The 12572-nt window shown below is 30.5% G+C and overlaps 1 protein-coding gene across 6 annotated transcripts in view; it reads left to right on the forward strand.

The window, feature by feature from the left end:
* The first annotated feature begins 6328 nt into the window (after positions 1–6328).
* LOC124359162 (glutamate receptor ionotropic, kainate 2-like) overlaps positions 6329–12572 on the forward strand; it is a 145606-nt gene continuing 139362 nt past the window's right edge. For all 6 annotated transcript variants that reach the window (XM_046811667.1, XM_046811666.1, XM_046811668.1 and 3 more), the window contains exon 1: positions 6329–6438. The gene's annotated coding sequence lies outside the window, so the exon portion shown is untranslated. The remainder of the gene's footprint in view (positions 6439–12572) is intronic.

Below are 12572 nucleotides of genomic sequence, written 5' to 3' on the forward strand. Positions count from 1 at the left end.
TAATCGGAAGTGATTGTAACGAGTAGAGTAAAAAGTGCTTTGAGTAAATTTTTTTGCTAATCGTCATCGAAACTGCGGGTAAGTGAACTTTTTAACTGGAGTCCAGTCAATATACATTCTTAGTTATTTTGGAATAATTTTGGGGAAAGAAATATTGTAAAAATTAAATTTAATGGGAATTTAGGAACTTGTCCTTTTGATCTGTGCAATATAAAACTTGTTGGTGCAGTGAGCACATTTATATAAAACTTTATGTAACTATACTAAAAGAGTTTTGTGGTTGTTACGGATGCTTTCAGCAATTTTTTGATTTTAAATATCTAACGCTGAAGAATAATTTTAAAGTAAAGTAAAGAAATTAGTAACAAATATAACTGAATTTTGAAGATAAATTAAAGTGAAGAATTGCCAGATCAGATTAGAGTGTGAATGTTTGAATTTTGAAAATTGAATAAAAGACAAGCTGTAAGAACTTTGTACATTTTGGAAGTAAAGAATATATTACAAGTTTGAATTTAAAAGTCACCAAGAAGTTTTTATTTTTATACCAGTAATTATTTTTAAGAAGAAGTTTTATTTTAGTTTGAACTTTATTTATTTCAGAAGAATTACTTTTATTTTTAAACCTTCACAAAAGTTTATTTTAAATTTCAAATCTAACCCCTCATGTGCCAGTAAAACGGTACATAAACATTGCGTGAATCTGCTAACTAGTTTTAAACTGCTAACTAGTTTTAAAGTGCTAACTAGTTTTGAAGTGAAGAAAAACTAAAACTTTGATTTTTATTTAATTTTGTGAAGGACTAAACATGTTCGATTTTTGTGTAAGAACACGACTGCAAAGACTTGTGGTGCACAATTTTACCTGCGTGTATTTCCTGTAGGTATAACAAGAACAGGAAGTCAGTGCTACTAGTCCGCCATCTTGATTGTTTACAAAGTTTTGTAAACAATAAACATAACCTCAATTGACTCTTTGTATATTAAGTGAACTGTTATTTGAAGATTTTATTTTAATTTTAAGAAGTTTAAATTTTATTTTATATTTATACAACATGGAGTCTGTACATGTAGAGTTAATAAATAAGGAAGAGTTAATTAGGCACAAAGGAAGTAAATTACTGAAATATTGAAAGATGAATACTGATGCAAATAATTAAAAAAGTAATCAACCTGTCTTCAAAAACCCTCTCCTCAATTAAGTGGAAATTTCACATATGTCTAGGGGTGTAAACGTTTCTGTTGTACAAACATCCGTAAAGGCACTTTATTTCGTAACTAGAATAAAGTCAGCTGTTGCACAGTTTGTACAGTTATCTAAGGCCCAGGGTGAATACTGTCTTTTGCTCAGTAAAATTCCTGCCAACAAAACCCCATTTCACAACATGCTATGTCGATCTCTGGAAAAGATCAGCGAGGAAATCAAAATATTATCAGCCGATAAAGGCAACGCCACTGTACTTTACATAGTAGCTAATAAAGAAAAGATTACGGTCACTTTAAATAATGGAAAATAAACAGATTTAAATAAAGAAATTACTGATTCTTTTGAACTTGAAAGTTAGTAAATACCGTATACAAAAAGCATAAGTTTCAAATAAGTTTAGATCTAAATCGACTCACCATTCCCAAATCCTCCATATGTATGACTTTCATAAAAAATCCACAAATCTAGCATCTCTCTCGGGCCTGTCATTAGTTCTCATGATTCACTTCTCGGGGAATTTTCTAAAATGCTTTTGGACACTTTTGCACCATTATATAAAACTTGTTTTATAAAAAAAAACTCCTGGGATTTTGTAGATGATTCGAAATCCCCAATGTAGATTAAAAGTGACAAACTAGTACTTTTCGATGTTGAAAGTCTATTCACAAATGTACCAGTTCGATAATCTATCAAAATCATTGAATCACGTCTCAAAGAATACTAAAAATTAAAGAAGAGAATTAAAAATTCCCGTGCCATTAACTATGGAATTGTTAGAACGTTGCACACATTGCAATTATTTTGATTTAGAGGATCAAATATGTACCATTGAGATGAGTGGATGGTGAAGGGTTCTCCACTGTCTGCTACTTTCGCCGGTATATTTATGCAGAAATCAGAGCAGAAAGCCTTTTGTTTAGCTCAATTCAAACCAGTGGTTTTTGTGGAGGTATATGCATGACACCTTTGATGGCTTTCTTTACGGAAACACTAATTTGAAAGAGTTTTTTTATCACATTAATAGTAATACTCTGTCCATCCGCCTCACATTGAAAGTGGAAGTCCAAAACAAGCTTTATTTCTTTTCTAGATGTAAGTGCGTTGTAAAAGATAAGGATGTCATTAAGATTACTCTTTTTCTAAATAATAAACAAAAGAAAAACGAATAATTTTTCAATACAAAATCAGTTACATCAGTTAAAGTTGGCTCCTCTTTATCTCTTAACTTTTCACCAATTTATATAGTCCCACAAGGTTCTTTACTTGGGTTCTTGCATCTTCAACAATTTTGTGAAGACCGTCATGCGGTGATTAGTAAACCCCCTTCAATTCGTTGATGCCTTGAAGATACTTACAGATATATCATTGACTAATTACTTCCTAAAGATTCAAGAAAGTGTATCTTCTATTGAAGAATGCTGTACTGAAAAAAACATGTCTTTAAATCGAATTAAATGCTCTGCCGTTACCTTCCGCAGGATCGGATCTCCAGTTTTTCATTCATACTACATGACCAACACTCTCCTTCCAATATCTGACAGCATTAAGGACTTAGGCGTTCGATTTAACAAGGACTTGGGTTTTTAGTTTCATATCGATCATGTCTGCAACCAAGCAAACCTAATGCTAGAATTCATCTCTAGATTTTCTAGTGGCATACACAGCCTGGCTGCTCTTCGCTTAAAGAGACCATTGCAGGTTACCCTAGTCCAGTATGGTCCCAAGATGACACTATCGGCTCTCAGATGAGATTGGAGGCTCTACAGCCCATTAATTTGGCTGATTGGGACCCGGCTTGGATATGGCTACCTGTAGGTTCCGTAGAAAACATCGTCAGAGAACTTTACGATGTACGAACTATACGAATTATCTGTGGATGTGATATCTTCCGGTCAGTATCCATTGTATCTGTCACCATGCCAAGGGGAGACGGATCTGTGTTTTCGTCTTGAAACAATTTTTAGTATCATGTTGAACCCTTAGCTAATTATCATAGTAATGAAACCAATTATTTCATGTCAGTTCCTTACCTACCGTACACTGTTAGGTTTATATTGTATATTTGTATTAGTTCATCATTTATGTATTAATATACGTGTTAAAAATTAGTTGTTCAAGTTTGACTTGTATTGTTGTTAATTTTTTATCCACACTGTCGTACAAAGTAGACATTGAATTTCCACTGCATGCGTCCCTCCAACTTCCATCATAACTAAGTTAGCCTATTTACTACTTTAAAAATTATTATTTGTATAAGAATGTTTGTTTACAAATATGTTCACAAATATACCTAATAATATATATATATATATATATATATATATATATATATATATATATATATATATATATATATATATATATATACATTTGTGTGAGTGTGTGTGTTTTAAATCTACAAGTGTTATGTAATGCACAAATAAAATAACCTAAGTTGAATTTACAGAATTGTATACGATAGTTGTCATAGTTTTTAGTTGGATGGTACGAAATACCGTTATCATTGTTACAAGCATATGTTACAAGAGTGATGTGACGAAAGCGAATTGTGTAAGTGGAAACAGCCGAGATTGTCAATACATTTGTCAAGTTGTAACGCTCGACATCAACACACGAAACAAAGCACACCGTATTCGGCAACATGTTTCTACAGAATTTGGCAAGAGGCTTGTCAAAAGTGTCAATAACATGCCTCGTATGTTTTCATGATGGTGTTTATAAACATTTAAAAACAAATCTTCCTCAAGAATACAAATCTAATAACTTTTTTTATTTTAATTGTAAACCCTTATTTCAGGTAACATTTGTCTATAAAGCAAGCAAATAAATTAGTACGCCAAAAAACTGAAAATATTTTGGCAACAATTCCATATGTAAAACACATAGTATTTGAGATTAACAATGCACGTTATTTCTTTCATAGTAAATAAGAAAAGGAAGAAATGTTCATACGCAATTAATGTAATAACTAGACGTTTTAATACTTTTTACGGTGAGAACTAATTAAAAAACACAAAAATATAATTTTTAACCACAATGATAAGTATGCGAAATTCTGCGTCACACATTGGTGGTTGTTTTAAAGAGAAAGACTCTAAATGTAATTTTGTATGTCCAGGTAAACGCCTCTGCTTTGAGATCAAAATATACACTGCGTCCGCTAGACTCCCGCGATATCATTACATTCAGTTAATCTACATAAAAGGAACAGCTTTTACAAAGAATGCTTAAAACTTCCTAGTAAAAGGGACTCTTTAATGATTATGATAGAAAAGCAATCACACTGATATTTTAATTAATTATTGTCAGTTTTTCAGTGTTCTAAACACTGTTTAATTTGTAATCTATTTAAACACATAAGTTAATACTGTTTGTTTAAATGTTTTATATTGTCCCAGAAAATTACAAAATCAATACAATTTTTCACGTTTGTCAAATAAATACATTCATTGTATTTTTTTGTATTTTATTGGATAGGCATAAATATATGTAACCACATAGGAATACTTTCCTCAAACAATAATTGTTTGCAACTATCTTGTAAAGAGTGTATTGAAAACAAACTGCAACGTTTTCATATGGTATTAGTCCTTTATTTAGGACCGAACTCAGTCGTTAAAATGTATGTTTTTGTGAGCTTCTCTATGCAAAATGTATACGCTACATGTCAGGTCTACAGACAATTCTCCCTGTGTTAGAGAGTCGCAGTAGCGTATTGTTTATTGCGGTGTGTGGTGTGGCTTTGTCTGACCGAGCTGCAGCATTCACAGAGGTTACGAGTAAATAGCCGCGAGCGGTGAAATATAGTCCCTACTGCACAAAATGTTATGTCATGCGTGGAATCGATTCAAAAATTCTTGTCGTAATAAACGATTGATACCTTGAAAATTAAATTACGATTGACACTCCTCATCGTTAATCAAGATTTAAAGCCTTCAAAGTTTCTCCTGATGTGCAAAACAGATTCCCCTCCTCTCCCTGTATTCTGCAGACATTTGTCAATAACAGCTTTTACAGGAAAGTCGAATCTGGAGAGTTTTTAAATTATTGATATCCTAATAGTAGTCTATATTATTATTTAATACAATATACTATCTATAAATGAGAATGTTGAAATTAATATTAAGTATTTTAAATGTACTATATGTAATGTGCTTGCAAACAATTCCAAATAAAAAGGTACCACATGGCTGATTAATCTTATAACATTTAATTTATTAAACGTTATTCAGAAATTACCTTTCTTAGATATAATAGTTATACCCCTCATAAAAGCTATTACTTAGTATAGTATAGTTTATAAATTATAACACTTTATATTATTAAAAACATTTAACTTTTAGTGGATGAAATTTAGTAGAGGATTAATGTTAATTAAAATCTATATGGCATTTTAACTTCAAATCTGTAGGATTGTTGATTTAACTACAATATAATTTATGTGTCGAGATACATTTTCCTGGCAATGTTATGTTGTAAAAACCACAAATATACATATATAAAGATTACAGCGCTAGGCTTAAAATGAAACGAATTTGTTTCTAAATAGGAGAAGAGGAGAAAAACTGTAAGGCTAAATTCTAAAAGATGCTCTAGAGAGCTACGTACGTAATAGCAACGTAAATTCTCTACGAATATTGAAACAAAGCAAACCACAATCATGCTTTAAGGATTTTTACCATTTTTTTGTATTATTATATTTTAATAAAGGTTTCTCCTAAAAAAATAAATAAATTTGTGTTTTTGAATGAGACTGAAATAAAACCTTCACGATTTGTACAATGAATTGTGATCTTAATTTATTTTTCAGTTGACAGTGATATTACATTGTTCAGTTACTTATACTTGCAAAACAGACAAAAGGACAGATTTAGAGTTAAATGGCAGATAAGAACATTTAGATTATATGCAACAGGTTAACAAAGGCGTTTGACAAAATCAGCCACAATAGAGAACACAATCGCTAGGAGTTTGTAATCCGTGTTGTTATTCAGTAGCATCTCTCTGTCTCTCTCACTCCTGTACCCAGTAAAATTAGGTCCGTAACATAAATCTTCGTATTGTTCTGTAAATAGGAGCTCAATATGGGGATGCAATCAGTGGTGGGATCTAGCGGGCGTCGCGGGTACTAGTGACCACGTCTCGGCGTCGTCGCCAGTCAGCTGAGCGGGCTCGGCGCCTCCTCACGTACCTAGACGCCACCACCGACGGTACCGCCTTCCACTTATGTCGTAAGTCTCAACTGTTCGTTCAGATAAGTTGTACGTAAGAAATAAATGTAAAATCAATGTATCTATGTTTATAAAATTTACACTTTTTTCTAATCTAAATTGAATACTTTTGAAAACGCTCTGCTATGTTTAAAGCTTTATCACAATTAAACCATAATTTAGAAATAAATGTAATACAAAATTGAAAGAAGTAATATAAAACTTATATAAATATTACAGTGGGGTAGAAATATTTACTTTTCATTATAACTAAAACATGAGTAAAACATTTTTCAGAATTGGTTCATTTTAAACTATCGTTCAATTTAAATTGAATCACAGATACCTTTATTGGAAATATGATTCTCGTTAATGCTTTGTTATTAGTTAATAGTTTGTTATTACGATTGATTACTTTTATACGTCTACTTAGAAAATGATAAAAAGTGTAAAAAAAATATTTATGATTAGTTACTATTGCGTAAATTGCTATTATAAATAAGTCTCTTAACTTTCAGGATAAAACTTTATTACAAAATATTAAACATATGTATCATAGTATGGTAGGATATTTATAAACACAAAAAGAGCTTGTAAAACCTTGGAAATGCAAACTTATAAATTCAATCAAAGCGATCCTTACCACATTGTGAAATAATATGTCTCCTAATTATGTTTCTTATACGCATGCGCATAAAGTCTATTATGTTGCGCCTGATTAGATATTGCTATACTAAGGTATACAGAATTCCTACATATTTAATTAGTAATACACAATAATATTGAGATTATAATAAAAATATATGTAAAAATTTAAGATTATCTTGATTGAACTACTTGAAAAAACCAACTTCAAATGTCATTTTCAATTACAGGCATTTATCCTACCGCATATACAATTATTCGATGACATCTTTAGTTATTAGGTGGTTTTATGTTGAGTCCAATAATCTTTATATTTAAATAGCAACTTTTTATGGATTATTTTCCGACACACATTATAAATAATGTAGTTTTATTGTAAACTGATATCTCTTATTCCGTTAATATGAAGAGTTCTACGGGTGCATTAATTTATGATATTTTACAAAAAGGATAAATGAAATATTGAACGATGACGAATGATGTAATACGTTTTGCGTTCTGCATTTACCATATTTTGCCACATAATTTATAAAATAATTTTACCACTTAATAAAGCAAATAATAAAATAATTACCAAATTTATTTTAATAGGCCTTTTAAATATTTTAGAAACTAGATTTAAAATGTAATCTTAAGAAATGCTTACAGATTAAATCTATCCTCCATAGCTGCAAACCGAAACAAGAACCAAATTACTTAATTTTAAGATGTACCATAACATTTTGACGGGTGACGCCTCCAGAAGACCTACAGTTTTGTTCCAGAGCATATATATGTTTGATGGTAACTGCGATACAAAGATATTATGTAAAGGACAATTCTTTTCACACATATTTTGTGACAGCTCTTTTGTATTGTATGATATAACTTTGGTAATAATTATAAGCATCTATAACTACAACAGCTTCTAGAAATCCAGACGCCTATGTTTTTGATTGAATGTAATAACAAATACGATGTTTAGAACTGCTTAACTAAAAAAATCACGCTTGCTGACAGATTTTCTAATTTTCCAAATAACCTGTAAAATATTAATGATTTTAAAGTTCTTGAATTGTCTTTAAAAATATAAATTTACTGAAAAATGGAACAAATGCATATAAATTGTACAGTGGACCCTCCGCTGTGAAAATTTTAAAAATGTATACTATTATCAAAATCACTTGCGTAATTACTTTTAAATTATACTACTTGAAATTATAAAAATTGAAATATTTGATTTAAAACAATTTGTAGTATTTACAAACAAGACATTAGAAAAGTTGCTTAACACATTTACATGTTAAAATAAGAGTAGGGTAGTAGATTTAAAATAAGTATAAGGGTTTTAATTTTTAATTATACTTATGTATAAATAAATACCATATTTAAACTCGAATGGAATTATAGAGTATTATATAAGCAGTTAAATATTAAATATACGATATGCCTTTATACTAAAGCTTTAAATTTGAAAAAGGACACTCATATTTAAACCTATTTAATTTGTATTATTTATTAATAATTTTATTATATGGTAGTGTATAAAAACTTTTCTGTGAAAAGCAACGTATCGCAGAAGTAGTGTTACACGGACAGGACGACCACCACAATATTTGAACGTTTGTATCAAAATGCACTGTACGTTATACCAGATTTGATATTGTTAACTAATATTGATGATTAGTTATCGTTACAAGGATGAAAGAAGTTTTGGGTAGTGCATTAAATATATTTTAATCGGTCCTCTTAGTATAATAGTGATCTTTTATAAAGATGAAAATAGAGTTATTCAGTTTTATCACTACGTAACTGTATATGACTAGTATATTATACAAATAAAAATGATTTCAAAGTCAACTTTAGGCAATAAATAAGTGGGTAAGTTATTGAAATTTTTTTACATATTACAAATCCTTCAAGGTCTATTCTTCTATCTGTCCGAGCGATAACTCTTGATAAACCTTGGTACAACATTCCCTTTAGACTCATTGAAGAACCCTCTTAATTGTTGGGGTCTAAGACACAATACTAAAAAAGATATAATCTTAATACTTTTAAATTTGTCTTATAGTAGAATAAACAAACAGTGCAATTACATGAAATATTATCATGTATCATAGTAGTAGGAATGAGGAGGTTACATATTGAGTTGTAGCTAAAACTTTCGTTATTATCTGTTAGGTTCTGTAATAATACTCCGTTGTATTAATTTTTTTATATGTATGACGTGAGATAGTTAGAAATAATCACTGGAGATAATATGTTTAAGATAACAATTTACTAATGAGTTATATTTCTTAACGATCGATTTAGTTACCGTATGAATCTATGTAAGTGATAAAACTAACTTTAAGTATAAATAAATTTTAAATAAGCTAACATAAATCTCCTTATCTTATTCATTATCACAGCAGAACTGCCAAAATACGGTGCCACGTATTTGTTGATTACGAACAGGTCAATTACAAAACTGTGTACTCTTCAGTTCATTGATAAGTTTAAAAAGTATTACGACAGTACATAAATTATAAAAGGCGTATACAATTTAGTTATTAATCCCTTATTTTTCGAATTATTTTTTGTTGCTAGGCTCGAATTTGTGCAAACATTCTTTCAAATATATTGTACAGCATTCCTTGATTACAAAATTGCAGTGAGAAAATGTAAATTAAATTACACTATCTTAAATCATCTTTATTATTGTATATGGTATTGGTTCAAAATTTTAAAAGGAGTAGTTGCATAATATCCAATAGTATATGAATATAATTAGTATACAATAGACGATAATCAACGTATAAAATAACTGGAAAAAAGTTTGGATTACAACATATAAGAACATGTCATTCAGGAAATATTTATCATATTAACATTTTTTTAAAGTTAGTTTTCGAAAATTAATATAGCTTTAGTGAAATATTTCAATGTGTCAGCCACATGAAATGTGCCTTTCTTCCGACTGTGTCGGAAGGTATATTTCTCTTTCACTTTAAAATCTCCTGTGACTAAGACAATGTAGTACGTTTTAAAATACCTTATTGCAATTATATTTCGAAGGAAAATTTATTCACTAAGAAGGCGGTATTATGATATATTCTTCTTGGCATCATAGTAAGCTAGCACCAGGCAATTGAAATCAGTAGTTTGAAAAGAGTGTCTTAATTATTGAAGCAAATTAAATGTCTTTTAATATAACTTTCTGCTTTCATGACTATTATATTTGGTTTTCATAATTAGTCGTGTATAAAAACATTGATACGTGAAAACTTTAAGTTAAACTTCTGGCAATATTAGCAAATAAAATGTTTAAAATAAGTTTCGCTTCATTCAGAACTGGATCTTCTTACAATTATTTTGTTGCTAGTCCTTCCGTTTGAATATTCATCTGTCCGATATTGATTCGGGAGAGCCAATGGAAGAGCAGTCTAACACATATATAATAGACAGAGCAGTTCAAAATTCGTTCTGTAACAGTAGAAATTTTATCATTATATCGACCTTTTACCGCATTGAATACTTTCTTAATTCTGTTGATAATATCCTCTCACGGGCCAGTGACGCATGATCACTGGTAAAACAAGGATTAAAATAAGATTCGTCTGTACTGTTTTTATAAAACCTTATAGAAAGGTCTTGGAGACTTTATCTTGGTTCAAGCAAGAACTGTATTGATTTTGAGGTCGAAAGGTCAAAGGGCAGTCCGTCTGTCTATATGTTTGCCCATATCTGCATTACGTTCTTATCCGCTCCTTCGATGCACCATATTATCGATTACAGAAATATCTCAAGGTTTTCTTTAATGCCAGGCGCAGTGTCATTAATTTCTTTGAAAGACCCACAGGTTAAGGCAGTTATATAGTGCTATATCTCCCTGGATCTCAGGGTTCCGACTGCAACCGTTCAACGAAGGACTTCAACCACGTACTAGGATTCTTTATATTGCATGAAATGCATAATTTTGTATTTCTCTTAGTTTTTCTTGCGCTACAATATTTACTAATACTAAACTTTTTATTCCTGTTAGATGTATCACTAAAATTTTATATTTGAAAACATTTATAAGAAAGATTCGAACATCAAAATTGGAGATGTACTTGAATGTTAAGAACAGAAAAAAGAACGACAAACGAAAATTTTTGGGGAAAGTAGAAATGAAGTAATAGAAATTCTTTCTTTCTTTTCAGCATTTTCCCTCAGCCTGTCCGTACGAAATCTCAAAACGTACCGATGGATAGGATTCCATTTTTTTACAAAGCTTTATTTATATAAAAACCAAAGTAGAAGTCCCATAGTCTTATCTACTTTGTGCGTGTAAGAGTATTTTTGGTTCACCTGAATTATATTACCCAATATAAAGCTAATTTGGCCCTAATGCCCTGATTTAAAAAATACATATATTACTATCAAAAATTTACTCCGATACTTAACCGATTATTTCCAGCCGTTTGTATCTAAGGGGTGTCGGACAGGCCTATCTATCCCAAGCTATTTTGTTGATTTTTAGGAACACATTTATCCAAAACTATCTGACTTAGGATGCTGCAAGTTTTTTATATTTAAAATTACATGTATTTAAGTGTTTGATGAACGAAGGGGTTTTATTAAAGTGTTAATTTATATTTTTTACAGATTTTAAAACTTAAAAAAGTACGATGGAAAAAAATTATTTAAAAATTGTGCAAAAATATAAATATGAATGATTTGAATGATCTCTCTGTTTAAAATGTAAAGCTATAAAATATAAACAAATTAAAAAAAATCTAGATGAATCTTTTGTGGTTCTTGAGATATATGTTCCTAAAATAAAACAACGCAAGTTTTCGGGAAATCGCATTTTAATATTTTTAAGAACTGATGTAAACAAAGAAATTACAATCAATTCATTCCAGCTCCATATGTTGGATTGTCTGGGTCCTCCATTTCTTCATAAGTGTCTTCTAGTCTCTTTTTAGCTAAGGCAAGCTGCTTACGGCACTTTTTTCCATTTCTTGCATCGCTTTCTCTGCTTTTTTACCCTTAGCTCATCCAGCGACTTCAATACCACAATGCATTGATTGCCTCGGAACATTCCTAGTTTCTCTAAAATTTCTAATATAACTATGTTACCTTTATTTAAGGTGGCAATAGCTTCATTTACACAAAATTGTAGGGTTTTCTTCATGACGAATGTTGTCTTTGGGATCCTTGTCCATATAATATTATTCAATGACTCATTAGGATTTTGAGTTCCTTTGTGCAGCCATTTTCGTAGCAATTCTCGGTTTGACAAATCTCTTAAAATGGGTTTAATTTCCTCCATTACTGCTAAAGGTAAGTGGGTGTGAGCAGCATGGTCATACATTGTATTTTCAGCTATCGCTCGCTGGTATTTACACCAACTTTCGTCACCGTTTGGACATAAACCGTGTGCAGGAGATTCATTACTGGAGGCTAGATGAAAATAAGTAGCCCAAACAGCTTTCCTCGTGTTTTCTAGGCTATCAGTACTTCTAACAATAGCTAAATGATAATAGTTTTGAATTTCATCT

This window comes from Homalodisca vitripennis, chromosome 4 (assembly GCF_021130785.1).
Source record: "Homalodisca vitripennis isolate AUS2020 chromosome 4, UT_GWSS_2.1, whole genome shotgun sequence".
Classification (NCBI taxonomy): domain Eukaryota; kingdom Metazoa; phylum Arthropoda; class Insecta; order Hemiptera; family Cicadellidae; genus Homalodisca; species Homalodisca vitripennis.